The sequence below is a fragment of the Chrysochloris asiatica genome, unplaced genomic scaffold (assembly GCF_000296735.1).
Source record: "Chrysochloris asiatica unplaced genomic scaffold, ChrAsi1.0 scaffold00246, whole genome shotgun sequence".
Taxonomy (NCBI): Eukaryota; Metazoa; Chordata; class Mammalia; order Afrosoricida; family Chrysochloridae; genus Chrysochloris; species Chrysochloris asiatica.
Window position 1 is genome coordinate 2,694,649 of NW_006408764.1, and position 18,684 is coordinate 2,713,332.

General features: G+C 41.3%; 1 protein-coding gene across 1 annotated transcript in view; it reads right to left on the reverse strand.

Annotated features, from left to right (window-relative positions):
* DAG1 (dystroglycan 1 (dystrophin-associated glycoprotein 1)) overlaps window positions 1-18,684 on the reverse strand; it is an 86,572-nt gene that overhangs the window by 51,681 nt on the left and 16,207 nt on the right. The window lies entirely within an intron of this gene.

The window sequence follows — 18,684 nt, forward strand, 5'->3', positions numbered from 1 at the left end:
AAAAAGAAAACATTCAAGTGGCCAACAAACATATGAAGAAATGCTTACACTCATTAACTATTACAAAGATGCAAATCAAAACAACAGTGGGATATCATCTTACCCTAGCATTAATAGCAAAGGTAAAACACAAAACAGCTAATGCTGTCAAGGGTGTAGAGAGATAGGGACCATCTACACTGCTGGTGAAACTGTAAAATGGTACAACCACTATGGAACATAGTATGGCACTTTCTCAAAAAGCTGGAAATAGAAATACTGTTGCTGCTATTGGTGTTAAAAAAAAAAGCTGTAGAGTCGGTTTCGACCCATAGCAAACCTGTATAGAGTTTCCAAGAGGCAGATGGTGAGCTTGAACCGTCGACTTTGTGGTTCAACCCAACTTTGCAGTCCAGCACATTAACCCACAGTGCCACACCAGAAATACCGTTATGACTCAGCAATCCCTGTCCTTGGTATATATCCTCATTAAATTTGAGTCATGACATGACTGGCATATGCACATTCCTGTTCACTGCAGCTCTATTCACAACAGCAAAAAGACAGTGGCAGACTAAATGCCCATCAACAGAATTGTTAGCCAAACCTTGGTGGTGGTTATGTGCCGTGGAGTCGGTTCCGACTCATAGCGGTTTCCAAGGCTGTAAATCTTTACAGGAGCAGAAAGCCTCACCTTTCTCCTGTGGAACAGCTTAGCTGGTAGTTTCAAACTGCTGACCTTGCAGTTCGCAGCACGATTTGTAACCACTACGCTACCAGAGCTCCTTGGTACAGACACACAATGGAATACTATGCAAAGCTGAAGAATAATGATGAATTTGCAAAACACTACAGAACATGTAGGAACCTAGAGGACATTATATTCAATGAAATTAGTCAATCATAAATAGACAAGTATTAAACGAGACCACTGCTGTAAAGAGTTAAGAAAAGGTTTTCTTGATAAAAGAAATATTCTATGATGGTAACCAGAGGTGAGAAGGAAGAGAAAAATTCATGGGCTACAGAGTAGACACTTGTTAACTTGGGTAAAGGGAAAGGCAATGTACAATGAGAGGGAAGCTGGCAGAGGAAAGATGAAGACAGACAAAACACAGAAAGGAAGGCCAAGAATTAAAGTGAACAGAGGTAAAAACTGTAAACTGAAGCTACATGGAGGGGATTGCAATCATAGGAATGAAATGAAGTATCTGATTTATTGAATGTAAAACTGATGACTTGCTCTGTAAACCTTTATTTAATTCACAATGAAAGTTTTTTAAGAAAAATAAATTGTTTCTGAGGTCTAACTGGTGTTGCTCCTACAACAAAAAAATGCTGTTAGTTGCTCTCAGTTTGGCTCTGACTCATGGCCACCTTGTAGTAGTTATGTATCGTCAAGTCAGTTCCAACTCAAAGTGACTCTGTATAGGGTTTCCAAGGAACAGCTGGTGGGTTTAATTATGACCTCGTCTTCGCTGACCTGTGTAAGCATTTCTATACCCTTTTGGTTTTAATATTTGCTCTGCCACAAGCAGCCCTCATACATGCAAAATGTCTGACAAGGTCTGCCCACATCCATTCCAGTATATAAACAGAACATGAATATTTCAGTAAGACCACAAACTTATGACTCTGTCAGTATGAGATTTCAAATGTTATTATAAATAGAGTAGAGTCCTATAGGATGAGCCAATGGAAATAAACTTTATGGAAAATGTAAAAAAAAAGAAAGAAATCAAACGACGTTTTGCATTAGGCAAATCTGCTACACTTTTGAAAGTGTACAAGAGCAAAGATGTCAGCTTGAAGATTAAGGTGTGTCTGATCCAAGCCATGGTATTTTCAATAACCTCATATGCATGCGAAAACTGGACAGTGAATAAGGAAGACCATAGAAGAATTGATGCTTTTGAGTTATGGTGTTGGAGAATATTGAAAGTGCCATGGGCTGCCAAAAAGAACCAAAAGATATGTGTTGGAAGAAGTGCAACCAGAGTGTTCCTTAGAGGCCAGGATGGCCAAACTTCGTCTCTCATACTTCGGACATATTGTCAGGAGGGACCAGTCACTGGAGAAGGATATCATGTTTGGTAAGGTGGAGGGTCAGAGAAAAAGAGGAAGACCCCCAACAAGATGGATTGGCCAAGTGGCAGCACTGATGGACTCAAGCGTGGCAACACTAGTGAGGTTGGCCCAGGATCAGGCAGTGCATAAGGTTGCTATGGGTTGGTACCAACTCGATGGCACCTAACAACAACTATTATAATATAGGTATTTATGTATGATAGAAATGAATATTGGGAATTATGAGTATAGAAAGCTTGTAAGCCTGTCTTCAGCCTGTAACTGATTGGATTTGCTAAATGGGGAATTAGAATTTTGCCCAGGAAAAGAGATTCTTGTTAAGCCCTATGGAGCCTTAGGGTAGAATCCTGAGCCCCACCCAGAACCTTCTGAGTTGTTAGGACATTTCTACTTGACAAGACATGCAGACCATGCTAGGAGTACAAAAGATTTTTTACTGAAAAAAAGACCAAAGAAAAAAATGGGACTGTCGGCTTGTTTGAATTATCAAACAACCTGTTTAACTTTGGAGGCATCAGGGCAGAATCCCCTCTAGGACAGAAACTCAAAAGGAACCCATGAGCAGTCTAGTATGCTCACTGGTGACCACCTGAGTCTACTTATGAGTGGAAGTGGGGGAAACGTAGCAATGAACATATGGACTGAGTTTGGCCATGTTCCATTGACATCCGTTGACCTTAAGATGAGAAAAAGGAAGGTCTGGCTGGTTTGAAATGTAGGAGAAATGTGAACTCCTGAACCCATGGGCACTGACCTAGCCACTGGGTGTTAGAACTAAGAGTGAAGTGACCAGCTGGTCTGAAGTGCAGGGAAGCATGCATGAACTCCCAAACTTGCAGCTAGTACCTGTTAGACCTAGCTTAGATGGCTAGATGACCAGAACTCAACCAGATGAAACTGTAAGCATGTGTAAATTACTATAATTTGATACACTGGACTTTAGTTTACGGATGCAGTTGCTAAAAATTTCAGTAGGAATAGAAGGGTTCTTCATATCAAGGAACAAGCTGGTTTTCTCAGTGCACTAGATAGATAGGGATGGGTAATCTAGACAATGACTACCAAAAATGGAGGGGAAGCTATAAAGACATGGAAAGTGCTGGTTTAAAAGTTTTCATGAGTGTGCTTAGTTTCAGAATGAGGGGGGTAATGTAGAATCCCCACTGAATAGACTCTTCTCTTTTCCAGAATAGATTTGGTGAAAGGGAATGGGAGATGATGCTGATAGGATTTTATGATTCAACTGTAACTGTTAGCTGGATTAATTGTGATCATCACAATTGCAATTATAGAAGGTGTGTAACTAAAGAGGGGAGTAGCTAATCTTCCATTTCAGGAACAGACGATCCCAAGACCATCAAGAAGGAAGAACATGAGTAGAGCATGAGATCCTACCTAGTAAAGCAGAGACAGTGGAAGAAGCGATGGCATGGAGAGTGAGAGCAGCTGCGGCCTCTAGGCCCATGGACTGAGTAATGATGTGTGCCTACAGTCAGGAGGCTGGCTTGCAGAATATGCCCTTAGGATATTTAAATGAAAATGTGTAATTTTTGTTTTGTTTGTATTATACATCAATTATTTTTGCTTTGTTCATTTGTGAAAGATAAAATGCACAAGGGAAGGCACAGGGATGAATTATGATAACTATTGTTGCAGGGAGGGGATTATTATCATTGAGATGAAACAAGGTTATAATCTGTGGAATGCAAAGCTAATGATCTTGTCTGTTAACCTTCACTTAATTCACAATAAAAAGGTAAAAAAAGAAACACTACAAACACCAAATATACCCCAAAAAGAATTTTATTTTTTAAATGACCACGGTTATAATGGAAGAAAATGTCACACTGTGGCCTGAAATTACTACATTGGACTATATCTGCCTAACATTAAAAATAGTTTCCTCTTCCCATCTCAGAAATCTTTCCCTATGAAGGGAAAACAACCAAGACCAGATTATCATTGAGTTCAGAGGCCCCAAACAGACTGTATCCAGTGCCTCTAGGCCCACCTGGACAGACTGTATCCAGTGCTTCCCAGCACCAGATTGCTCACTCTCAGGACTCAAAAGATGCGGAGTCAGCCTAGCAATGATGCCACCAGCTGCCTGGCCCTCCCCCTTTTGTTTTAGAGCAACAAAAGTAATTCACGCAGAGGTAAAACAAATTCAGACAATGCACTAGGGCATAAAGTGAAAAGTAGAGGTTTCCTTCCCAGGCCCACAGGTCAGCAGGCTCAGTTTCTCCATTAGCTCTTCACAAATGACACATTAAATGTATCTCTAAACACAGAAACAGTACATCCCTATCTATTTTCCTTTTAAAATTAAAATAGAATCACACACTTCATAATTGTTAACTTTTTTTTTCTTTTAAACTTACTAGAACTTAGGGAGACCTAAGGCCCACCACTGTAAAGCAGCCTCCTCATTTGCCCACCCAGGTTCCTGCTGTGTGAATCACATTTAAGTGTGTAACTGTCCCATGTATTGTTCTTACACACTCATCCTTACATTCTTCTGGGAGCAAATATGAGGATAAAAATCCTACATGTAGAATTGTTGGTCAAAGTCTATGTACACTGGATTTGAAATATATTAGCAAACTGTCCTTCAATTTACATTCTTATCTAAGGACTTTCCCCTTATTTTCACCAATAGAGTTATTATCAAACTCTTGCTAATATAACATACGATGGACAAGTAAAGAATGCAGGTCAGGCTGAAACAGCATGCGATAACAATTTGCCCCTCTTGGATGTCTTGCTTAATGGGCATGAAGTCAGAAATTACTGGCACTTAATAGCTTAATAGTCAGCATAAGAACACAAAAGGGTGAGCGTCTAGAGAACTAATGAATGGTGCCATATTTTTGTAGTCAAACTTGACTAGCTGAAAAGAAAATCTTGCTTTGGAGAATTTACAGACTAAGTATGATAAGTATTAAGGTATCTCTGCTGCTATTCACTCTCATTGTTACTTCTCTGTGTGGTCTTTTCACAGCCAGATCTTCTAGCAAAGGCACCTCCTGGACCAACCCCAGAGTTCTGGGCTCCAAGCAGAGGGAAATACAGATAACAATAACAGCACAAGAAAGACAGGAGAGGAAGACTAGAAAGTCTAATCTTCAAAGTGTAGGGTTCATTATTCTAAAAAAAAACATTAATCTTTGTGATGCTGTAAGATAAGCAACTAGACTGCTAACCACAAAGTTGGCAGTTTAAACCTACGAGCTACTCCTCGGAAACCCTATACGGGGTCACAATGAATTGGAACTAACTCAGTGGCACCTAAAAATAACAACAATAACAAACATTATTAACCCATTTCCAAATCTAAGTTTGTTACCTGTTATCCTCCAATTAAGGGGCAAGGTCTGGAAGGAATGCTGGAGCCTAGCTGTCCCAGAGGTCACACCTCCATGCTCTTGGTACACTGCAGAAAGAAGAGTGTGCTCCAGGCCAGTCATGTGCTTAAGTACAGAGGAAGTACCCACTTCTCATCTTTCTCTCAGATCAGCCCAACAGGAACTAATGCCCACACAGCAACTGACATTCCCAAGTCCCAAGATGACGCTCCCAGTTCTACACAGTGCTGATTCTTGCTCCAAAGCCTACCTGGAAAAAACAGATGACCTAGGCAGCTCCACTAAGATAAGAACTGATGGAAGCTGGGAGCCACACTCTACCTTTGGAACCATAATATGGACCCCCAGGAAAGAACACCAGTATCAAAGAGAAGGAACACAAAATTCTTCAGCAGATGTTGCAATTATCCTTTAGAGACACACATGAAAATATGGATGAATGAAATGACAGGATATCTGAGATGTGCTTCAAAATAATGGAGGATGGGGAAACGGCTGGGAGTACGGATGGGCAGGAATGACCACTGCTTTATGGTTGTTGGTGATGGGTACAAGGGGACCTGTACATATTCTGTCTTTAAGGAAATTTCAAATTCCCCATGATAGAGAGTTCAAAGATAAAATACAATAGGCATATAAACAAAATTCCCAGTAATTAAAACAACCAATATAACAGCAATCCACTCTAGAAGATATGTTCAAGAATATACCTAATAGTATTATTCACAGTGGCCAGAACTAGGGGAAAAAAGAAAAAGAAATAATAACTATCAAGAGAAAAAGCAATAAACTGTGTTATATATTCACACGTTGAAACGCTGTAGGATAAACACTGGATTACTAACCCCAATGTCAGCAGTTCAAACACACCAGCCATTCCTGAGAAACCCTACACAGGGGTCGATATGAGTCGGAACTGACTTGATGGCACTTAGCAACAACATAGCAATAAAATAAAACAAACTGTTGTCAGAACCATGCAGATGCAGTTCACAGACACACAGAAATGCATGCATACTCTATGATTTCACTTATATGAAGATCAAGAGCAGCAACACTAAGCAAATGTAACAAAAGTCCTACCAGTGATTACTGACAGGGAAAAGGCACAATGGAAGCTTCCAGATATGGCCTATATCTTGATCTAAGTGGTATACACATTAGTAAAAATATATCATGCTGTACATTTATGATTTATGTACTTTACACATTATGCTTCAAATTTTTAAAACAGTAACAACAAAAATCAAGCACTACCTCATTACAGGAGATTTGGTCAAACAGCTTGATCTATACAAGACTCTCTCTTCAAAACCTGAAAATTGAGAAAAATCAATCTCTGGATGATTTTTATCAAGATCTGCTACCTGCCTGCTACCCACCAACACCAAATGTGGAAGCAAAGACTCCTGAGGTCCTTTGCTGCTAACCAACCGCAAATACCAAAAAACACTAGAATACATTCACTTTAACTCCTGCTTCACAGACAGCAAGTAGCCCTAGTTATGATCCTGACCTCACCAAAGTCTCAGCTATTCCAGTTTTAACTGTAGTGGTGTGAGTCTCTTGTACAGGAGATTCAACCTTGCCTTTCCTGCCCAGATCTGGCTACTGGCAGTCCACCACTCACTCCCACAGGCGGCTCCTGAACAGCACACAGCAGCCTTTCCTCTAGCACAGCCCACGTCTCTCTGACTCTGGAATTCCTTACATTTTTCTCCCTAAAGGACAACCCTCAGCAAACTAGGTTTCAAAACAAGAAAAGAACACAGAGTCTATCTCCTTAGGCCTAAGTAACTTTGAGGTATACACAGAAAATGCAAGTCTGTATTTAGTTGGCTTCAAAATTACATAAACAGAATTTTTTAATGTGTGTAATAACAGCACAAGACACAAAAACATCACAGAAACCTGTTATGCATCCCAATATTGGGAATGACCTGCTAAATCCTGCTGCATCACATGACACCTGTTCTCAGGGTAACTCTACCTGTGCTCAGGCCAGGGTTCCAGAGTACTTAAAACAAAGGTACAGGGGAAATGCAAAACAGAACGTCAGATTATCATGGAATTCAGTTTATGGAGCCATAGAGGATGGATAAATAAGACAATTCTTAAATCTTAAACCAAAAATATACCTTACAGTCTTAAAATCAAACAATAGTCTAGCTTAACTAGCAAACAAGGTCTGCCATGAGCATTATGCTCTTTTAAGAATTATCTATAAGGAATCAAAGTAACAACTGCAACTGGAAAAAAATATGAGGATCCTTAGGGGGCAGTAAGTTTACGTAAATGGACAGGAATCCTCAGAAAAGGAGGGGGTGACAATGGGTATACAACTTGAAGAATTAAATCAGTGTCACTAAATTATACATGGAGCAACTGTTGAATTGATGCATTCTTTTACTGAAGGAGCCCTGGTGGCATAGTGGATAACACATTGGGCTGCTAACCACAAAGTCAATAGTTCAAATCCAGCAGCCACTCCGCAGAAATAAGAGGAAATAGTTCTCCTCTCATGAAGATTTACAGCCTTGGGAATCTTATACAGGGTCACTATGAATTGGAATCAACTCCATGGCAGTGGGTGGACTGCTGTGTATAGGAGCCCTGATGACAGTGTAGGATAAGCACTGGAGAAAGATGAAGCTTTCTGCTCCTATAAAGATTTACAGGCTTAGAGACCCTATGGGTTGCTATGAGTCAGAATCGACTAGATGGCAATGAGTTTTTAGAGTAAGTTGCTGTGTACATTCTCAACAACAAAATTTTAACAATGAAAACAACAAATTTCTGGGGTTCAACTTTAGCAAGCCCACAGAGACTGCTCAACCAGGTCTCAATCTCCAACAGCTGTAAATTGTCAAGTTGACACTGTGACTCCTACCTGCCTGGCTCCTCTGCTCATCTCTCACTGGTTCATTTTGATCTGATTTTTTTGTTTTCTTTTGTTTTAAGTGGATGCCCCATAAATCCAACATGTCTCCTCCAGTCATAGCTTTATCTAATGCAGATTTTCCTGACTTACTCAGACTGAAGGATTTTAACATGCTCCTCTGGAAAAACACACCAGCACCAGCAATGCCTCGAGGCTATACCATTCCTCAATTCTGGGCCAGCCTAACTGCCTCAGTTTTCATTCAGAAGCTGGCTCTCCACCACCACTACATCATCTCAGAGCTGGCCAAAGTCTGTAGACACATCTCCGAACCCTGGTCCCATGGTACTCTCTAGCATTCATCCCTGGTGTTCCCCAGACAGTAAGCCCACTTCTACTTCCTACCTCAAGTGACTAGAGGATTAACAGAAATAGTCCAGCAAAGCTCCTCCACATAGTTATCTTCTCCTTCCCTCACCCTTTCAAAGTTTTATCTACCCTGATCCCCCGCCCATCTTTTCCTGAAACTTTCCTAAATATGCCCCCAAAGCCCTACCCAACACGTACTCAAATCACCACCAAATCAAAAGGGCCCTCAACCAGAACCTGAAACTCCATCTCATAGACCCTATCCATCATAATCACCTAAAGTTCTTCATTAAAAACAGAAAACAGCCCAACAAGTTAAAGATGCATCTGGGTATACCCAAATGTCATCCTGGTTTTGAAAAGAACCTAGAACAACTGCCTGCCATCTCTCCAAGATCCTCTTCCTGACCCTTCACATCACCCTCTAAAATGGGCCTAAATACCCACCTTCAGGATTCAGAGGTACACTGACTTCTGGAAAACATCTGCCAGGGGTGGGATATTGGTCTCTCCAAACCACATTCTCTTATGAAAAATATAGGGGGAAAGCAATCTCTACTCTTCCTCCTCCTTCTTGGGGGCAGGGGGACATAAAGGAGAGTATGGGGGAGAGAAAGTACATGCATGTCTCATCTATTGTCAAATACATCCACAGAGTCTAGCATAATGCCCAAAACATGGTACTGTCTCAAACACCACCTGCTGAATGAACAAATAACTCAAACCCAGCACTATCCAGTGCTAACAGTCCACTGGCAAGCCCGTCTTGTAAGGCCATTTACCAGTTGGAATCAAGTTGATTCTGACTCTTGGCAACCCCACGGGTGTCAGAGTAGATCTGTGCTCCATGGTTTTCAATGGCTGGTTGTTAGGAAGAGGATCACCAGGTTTTCTTTCAAGGAGCCTCTGAATGAGGTAAAAGTCAACCTCCAACCTTTTATTTAGTAGTTGAGCATGTTAACCATTGGCATCACCCAAGGACTTCTGTTTAAGAGTCAATAATTAAGAACACTGTCTAGATTAAAGTGTTATTGTTTTTTTAACTTTTTCCAATTATAAGTGGGAAATAGCTTCATTAAGGAAGTTTATATGTGGATGTTGTGGTTGTTGTTGTTATGTGCCATGGAGTCGGTTCTGACTCATAGCGACCCTGTACAGGATTTCCGAGGCCGTAAATCTTTACAGGAGCAGAACGCCTCATCTTTCTCCTGCGGAATAGCTGGTAGTTTCGAACTGATGACCCTGAGGTTAGCAGCCCGATTCGTAACCACTACGCTACCAGAACTCCTTTATAGCAGTTAGAAAAGGATCTGACACAGAATAAACATTCCCAAAACTGGGAAAGCACCTACAAAATACAAATAATTTTAATCTAGCTTCCATAATCTCTTGCAGATATAATGGTTCTTGTGCTCAGATATATACGAAACACATTAGCTAAGAAATACTGACATTCACTCTGCATACTGTTGAGTTCTGGTATGGCACTGCAGAATAAGCACTGAACTGCTAACCACAAGGTCAGAGTTACAAACCCATCAGATGCTCCTAGGAAACCCTATACAGGGTCACTATGAGTTGGAACCTCCCTGGTGGCACTTAACAACAATAACAAGGTACACTGCTGGGTGTCCTGCTTTCCTCATCCCAGATTCAAATCTGAAGCAAAACTGTCAAGGTCAATAACCCTCCTCCAATAACCAGGAGTCCAGTGGTCAGCAAAAAATCATAATATTGTCCCTTCATCACCTGGGAAACTAGAATTCAACTTGTGTGCTTAGGACAACCATTCTCTGTACAGAAGTTGACCACTGGTGCCTGTACCCTTGACTTCCTCACATCCCCAGAGCTCACCAACATACTCTATGCTAGGTTTGCTCTTTACAAAGTCAGGAAGCCCAGAAAAGTTTAGAGTGGTTGTCAACTTCACAGAGTAAGGTTCAGACACTCCATGACACTCCATAATAAGTTCATCCAATTAAAAAATAGGCAAACAAACAAAAAACACTTAAAATTCCTCTTCTAGAGAGTTGAAACTCTACAGCATTCCAATTATAGCTCAACAGTAAAAACTAATTACATGTTCTAAGTAACAGAATCTGAAGGTCCCCTAACAGTCAACTGGGAACACCAACACATTCTAGGTTTCTCCAAAAGTATCTGCTGGCCAAACAACCAAAGTTTAAAATGGTAAGTTACCCAGTCAGTAAAGCATATTGAGGGAAAAATAAGCATATGTCCAGTCCTTTGGAAATCAAGGGGATTTTCACAATAGGCATGCATTGCTGTTGATAATCCAAACAAAAATAAATGTTAAATTAAAAAAAAAGAAAGTATTTGCCAGCAATTCTCAATTCATAAGGCAGCCATACTAGTCTATGCTCATCTACTTCTGGGAAAACAACCCGGGCATGTCAAAGGATGTCCAAAGAAATTTTTTTTACTTTTTTTACAATCTAAACAATGTAGTCTAATTAACAACGACCTTTATCCTCAAATTATAGTTCTTTACTCAGTTTGGGGGAAAGTGCATACCAGTGCTTCCCAACAAGAGACAGCAATCAAACCAGAGCAGCTTTCTGAGAAGTAGTCATTGCTGTTCAGTTGTTTTTTTACTGTTGTTGTTGTTGATAAGTGCCGTCAAGTCAGTTCCAACCCATAGCGACCCTGTATAAGGTTTCCGAGGAGCATCTGGTGAGCTTGAACCGCCGACCTTGCAGTTCAAATGGCTTTGCAGTCTGACACATTAACCAACAGCGCCAATAGAGATATTTTACACATAGGAGTGGTATAGTGAATTATCTAATGTCTCTTCTAGCCATAGTCTGTAACTCCCACCAAACTATGTTTATGCCCTGCTGGGTTGTTGTTGTTGTTGTTGTTGTTATGTGCTGTGGACATAGTGACCAACTCATAGCGACCCTGTACAGGGTTTCTGAGGCTGTAAATCTTTACGTGAACAGAAAGCCTCATCTTTCTCCTGCAGAACGACTGGTAGTTTCGAACTGCTGACCCTGAGGTTCACAGGCCGATTCGTAACCACTACGCTACCAGAGCTCCTTGCTCTGCTGGGTAGGGGTAATAAAAGGTGGAAGAAGATAAAGGCAGGGTGAAATGATTCAAATGTGGATGTAAGCAGAGTTTTTTGTATCTGTAAAAATTTGAAATTTTAGGAGGCAGAGACGATGACGTGGAGAGATAGAGCAGCTGGGGACTTTAGATCCAGGGAGGGAGAAGGGTTGTGTGCCTACACTCAGGGGGCAGGCTTGCAGGGTATACCCTTTGGTTGGTTGGTGATGCATGGAGGGGGCTGTAACCATGGCAATGAAACAATATACGATAGGATGAATGTAAAACTAATGTTCTCCCATATAAACTATCACATAATTCACAATAAAACATTTTTTTAATTTTTTATTTGAAATTTTTTAGCATGAGCCATCTCAGAAGGAGGTGATCTCACTACCATCAAAAAAGAACCAAGAGTGGAGAACATCCTTGGACTCCAAGATCCCTGGCACACTGAACCTCTTTGACCCAAGGACAGAAAACTGTGACACCAGAGTGGCAGAGGAGCAGAGCAGTGGAACCAAGGACCAAAACAGTGGGCTTCCCAACCCAAAGACCAAATAAAGCTGAGTGACTCTGGGTGCCTCCTGGCACTTAAGTGGAGGAGGTAGGTTTGCTGACCCAAGGAGCTAGAAGTGAGTGTCTTCAGGCTGAGGCTTAGGGTGGAGTGCTGAGGCTTAAGGTCATTTATCAGCAGCTGACTGGAACAACTGTGCCCTGAGCACTTCTGACCCCAAATTGTAACCTGTTAACTTGCCAACTGAATCCCATTTAACTCTGAGTATGGTGCCTGAATCCTGGGTGGTCACTGCAACAGAATATCAAACCCAACTGAGGTGTAGGGAGGGCTGTGGAAGGAATGCTTGGTGCTTTGTTTTATGCAATACACAATAAGCCTACTGTGTATATAATTATAAATCATAATTTAAAATTTTTAAATCTATCACTCAACCTAAGAAATATATACAAAAAATATATATATATATATCAATGCCATCAAGTTAATTCCAACTCATCACGACCCTATATGGGATTTTCAAGATCTTTATGGATTCAGACAGCGTCATCTTTCTCCCATGGAGCGGATTGTGGGTTTGAACTGCTGACCTGTGGCTAGCAGTCCACTGTTTACCCTACAGTGTTATTGTTAAGTACTGTGGAGTCAGTTGTGACTCACAGCGACCCTGCACAGGGTTTCCGAGACTGCAAATATTTACGGGAGCAGAAAGCCTCATCTTTCTCTCGCAGAACAGCTGGTAGTTTCAAACTGCTGACCTTGAGGTTAGCAGTCCGATTTGTAACCACTACGCTACCAGAGCTCTTTGTCATGGCACACTCTTAATACAACAAGTAGCAATTACGGAGGGCTGCCAGGCACTCTGCAGACACCTTACTAGCAAGCCATCATTTCATTCTCAGCAGTCTATGGGGAAGAGACTATGTTCCCATTTCACTCAGGCAGAAAGGTCAAGTGCCTTCTCTAAGACCACACTAAAACAGGATGGTCACAAAGGACTCAGTACCTCTGGCAGTTCCTTTCTCAGACCCAGGTTTCCACCTTTATGGGTATTCAATGTTTTCCATGCCCCACCTCACCTAGCTTGTGCCACAAATCTTACCTAACTTCCCAAAAAGCAAGGACCTTCAGTGGGCAGACCTTACCTCTTGGGAAGTCATGACCTAAAATACCACAGCATGACCAGGCCTTATCTGAAGGAGTCTTTCTTTAGAAAATTCAACACCATCTTTTAACAAGCAATGGCATGTTGCAGTGTAATCTCAGCATACCAAGTATGTTTTATCCTTTTATTTAATAAAGACAAAACACCACTCCCAATCATAAAACAGAAAAAGAAAACTATCAATTTGCTCAGATAAAAGGACACAGAAACAGGATGTCTTTTCTTTTTTTTCTGGTAACAAAACAAACAAAAAAAGGTAGGGGGAAGTACCAATGCCAGCTGCTCCTTTCACAAGACACTTTCATGGAAGGCAGAGAAATAGGACTCATTGAAGCCTCATTCAAAGAATGAAATTTTTTACTCAGGAGATTCAGAACAAATTTAACACTACCACCTCGCAAATTTCTCAGAGTCGTACATACCATCATATGGACCTCATGTAGTAAAGTCCTTTCCCAACTTCAGGGGAGTCTCACCAGGATTTCTCCATCACCCCTACCACCACAACCACCAGCTCACTTAAATAAAACATCTAGTCACATACCTGCTTCCTGAAAAATCAGGGGAAGATGATAGTGTCTATCAATTCACAGAAATCGCAAGTACCTCACACATTTTTTTTCCAGGAACACAACATGCCTAGGGACAGGAGAACTGCCCCAAACTAAGGCAGGAGCAAGACAAATTTTATCTCAGAAGAGAGCACCCATATCCAGAACAAATTTATTTTTCAAAAAACTGGGTCTCTGGAATTTCACATGTTTAGCCAATTCAAAAGTAGATTAAGGCTAAAATAATGAGTGAAAACAAGAACTTATAGTACAATTTCATTCATAAACAGATTAAAGCTATACTTTTCCATGGATTCACAACATAAGAAAAGCCCTTAACCTCCTGTGACTGGGCACTCAACTGCCCTTTGACAGTGAGCCTGGCTCTCCAAATATGGCCTTGGATATGCGGCAAAACAAATCTCAAGCCTGCAAAGGAGTCCACAAAAGTGCTTACCAAAAGATAAAATCAGAAAGCAGATTTGGGGTACACAAAGTAAGTATGTACACTATCCCTTGGAACAATTCTATGCAGCAGAGAAACCTATAAGAAAACTAGGGCTTCCTAAGCTGCCAGTGCCTCTCTGCCCACAGACCACAACAGACCAGACACAGAGGCCAAGGCAAGACTGACACAGTAGCCAACGGTCCTCCCAAGGCCACAGCCCACAATAGGCCTCATTCTCCCAGGAAATCCAGTAGCAGGAGGCAAGAGAGGAGGCCAGGACATTCCTCCACCCCCTCACAAAGAGGGAAAGGGCATAAGCAGCCCAGGGCACCAGAGGCCTGCATAGGAGAAATTATGAGCAATCACTTTCCTATCCTACTAGAATCAAAAGGGAATTCCAAAAAATATTTCAAGACATCTAAAGTGCCATGTGATTACATCACGTGGACTGGTTAGCCTGCCAAGGAGTTCCTTATCTTATCAACAATGCCCACCAAAACTGAATAAAGCTCGGGACTTTAAGAAGATTGGGGAACCTCACATGCCCTACCAGTTCAGGATGGGCATAGCAAGCAGAAAAACCAACTTATTCTGCTAAGAATTTCTTCTCTGCACCAAGGAGTCTAGTCACTTTTTAAATTACTTTTAAAACAGATTTTAAAAAAACATCACACATACATCTTCAGACTTAAGTCTATACTACTGCCCCTTCTGACAAAATATTGTGATCTTTCCCAGGTATGCAAAAGCAACAGCCACTAGCACAAATCCAACAGCACGAAAGAGTGAGACAGGAATCCAACTGTTATATAGCTATGACTTTAATGAATTCTATTTTTAGATCTTTAATAAAGAGCTTCTCTTCTAGTCTCCTCCCACCAAATTTCTCCACTCAGGCATTTCCACCTTCCCAACACTGCTCAGAAGTCTAAAATTATAAAAGGCACTTCCTTCAGTCAAACCTCCCAGAAGAGATAACACAATGTTCTCTACATTCCTTCATTCTGTCCCCCCACCCCAACTCCAGACCTAGAATCCACTCCTGCTTAAAGGCTACTCAGTAGACTGGACTCCATTATTTTAAAAATCCAGTAAGCAAGGATGCCTGAGCTCAGGGCAGATCCAACACAAAGATAACCTAGCAGCCCAAGCAGGAGTGTATACAGGACCATTAGAAAAATGAGAAGCAAGTGTTTAAGCTAGTATTCCACAGTAAATTAAGTGTACAGAAACGAAAAATAACGTCTTAGGTTCTGACCACTAGCCAAATAAAAAGGAATGATATTTGGAATTCCATTATGATTACCTCTTTTTACTTGGCAAAAATTGGCTAGAGAATCAAGCTAGCACTGGAGAACAATTGAGCTAATTAAGAAAGGAGTTAACTGACAAAGTAGAACTGGTTCCTTCTTCCACAGACAGCCTGGAGAATCTTCTTAAGCCATTCTATATCAACCATGGGGTACCTAGTGGGAAATGCTCCCAGTAGAGTGAAGAGAAAACACAGAGATGACCAGAACATTCCCAAAAACCAGGCAAGAGGAAAAAAAAAAAAAAAAAGCAAGAGAAATATCTATCTACCAACTAATTCCAATTGTTTTTATATATATATATATATATATATACATACACATACAGATGTTGTTGTCGTTAAGTGCCGTCGAGTCGGTTCCGACCCATAGCGACCCTGAACAGGGTTTCCGAGGGTGTAAATCTTTACGGGAGCAGAACGCCTCATCTTTCTCCTGCGGAGCTGCTGATAGTTTCGAACTGCTGGCCTTAAGGTTCGCAGCCCAATTCGTAACCACTATGCTACCAGAGCTCGCTTGCTCTCTCTCTCTCTCTCTATATATATATATATAGATAGATAGATAGATAGATAGATATAGATATAGATAGATATATACACACACACACATACACATGGAGTCCTGGTGTGGAGCTGTGGGTTAATGCGCAGACTGCAAAGCTGTTTGAACTGCAAGGTCGGCGGCTAAGGTTCATCAGCTACTCCTTGGAAACCCTATACAGGGTGGCTATGGATCAGAATCAACTCAATGGCACTTACCAACAACATAACAACATATATATACATATATATGGAGTCCTGGTGTGGCGCTGTGAGTTAATACGCCAGACTGAAAAGCCGTTTGAACTGCAAGGTTGGCAGTTCAAGCTCACCAGCTGCTCCTCGGAAACCCTACACTCTGAAGGCACTGGCAAAGAACAAGGCTCTGGGAATTGATGAAATACAAATTGAAATCTTTCAACAAACTGATGCAGCACTGGAGGCACCTACTCATCTATGCCAAGAAATGTGGAGGACAGCTACCTGGCCAAATGATTGGAAGAGATCCATATATGTGCCTCTTCCAAAGAGAGGTGACCAAAGGAATGCAGAAATCATTGGATAATATCAAATGAAAGTAAAATTTTGCTATAGATAATTCAAAAATGGCTGCAACAGTACCTTGACAGGGAACTGCCAGAGGTTCAAGCCAGATTCAGAAGAGGATGTGGAACAAAGGACATCATTACTGACATCAGATGGATCTTGGCTGAAAGCAGAGAATACCAGAAAGATGTTTGCCTGTGCTTTATTGACTATGCAAGGCTTTTGATTGTGTGGATCATGACAAGCTATGGACAACAATGTGGAGAATGGGTATTCTGGAACACTTAATTGTGCTCATGAGGAACCTGTACACAGACCAAGAGGCAGTTGTTCAAACAGAACAAGGGAACACTGAATAGTTTAAAATTAGGGAAGGTATATGCCAAGGTTGTATCCTTCACCATACTTATTCAATCTGTATGCTGAGCAAATAATTCAAGAAACTGGATTATATGAAGAAAAACATGGCATCAGACTTGGAAGAAGATTCATTAACTACATGCAAAATGCAGATGATACAATCTTGCTTGCTGGAAGTGAAGAGGACTTGGAATGCTTACTGATGAAGAACAAAGACCACAGTCTTCTGAATGGGTTGCATATCAATGTAAAGAAAACAAAACTCCTCTCCACTGGACCAATAAATAACATCAAGATAAATGGAAAAAAGACTGACGTTGTCAAAGACTTCATTTTGCTCAGACCAGCCATCAACACTCATGGACGCAGTAGTCAAGAAATCAAACAATATATAGCATTAGGCAAATCTGCTGCACAAGACTTCTTTAAAGTGTTCAAGATTAAAGACGTCAGTTTGAGGATTAAAGTACACCTGACCCAAGGCATGGTATTTTCAATAGCCTCATATGCATATGAAAGTTACACAATGAATAAAGAAGACACAGAAGGATTGATGTGTTTGAGTTATGGTGTTGGAAGAGAGTATCAAAAGTACCATGGACTGCCAAAAGAACAAACAAATCCGTGTTGGGAGAAATACAGCCAAAATGTTCCTTAGATGATAGGATGGCCAGACTTCATCTCTCATACTTCAGAAATCTTATCAGAAGGGACCAGTGCCTAAAGAAGGACATCATGGTTGGAGGGTCAGCGAAAAAGAGAAAGACTACCAACAAGATGAATTGGCACAGTGGCAGCAGCAATGTGCTTATGGGTAACAACAATCATGAGGTTGGCATTAAGACCAGGCAGTATTTCCTTCTGTTGTGCATAAGGTTGCTAGGAGTTGGTACCAGCTCGACAGCCCCTAACAACACACACACACACACACACATACACACAGACTTAGACACACAAATACATGTATATGCAGTATATTCATACATAGTAATTTTTACGAAAAACACTGTAGATTTCTACATACCACGCATAAAACCTTAACATAGTAATGAAGAGCAACTAACAATACAGGGAACCAAACTGGGCACTGGCTATTGCTTCCCGGCATCTTCCAAGTGCTCCACTTGTCCTCGAGCTCCCATCTGGCACTCTCCCCTATATTTAGGGTATCCAAGGACTATGACTACCTCAGGAAGAACAAATCTGAGACTACACACACAACAGGGCAGGGAACACTGAGACTGGGTATCTAAGTGGCTATAAAAATTGCAAATCCATGAAAGCCACTGAAAAGGGGTTGGGGACAACATACATAGCACTTAAAAATAAAAATCAGCTTCTGTGGACCCAGATGGGGACCTGGTTGGCCAGCAGTGTGGGGAGACCTGGGGACTCCTGGGCCCAGAGTCAGCGGCGTGGCCACAGAGGACTAGAGTGGAGAGTGAAGCTACCAGCTGATAGGAAGAGAGGGCATATGCACAAGAACACCCACACTTG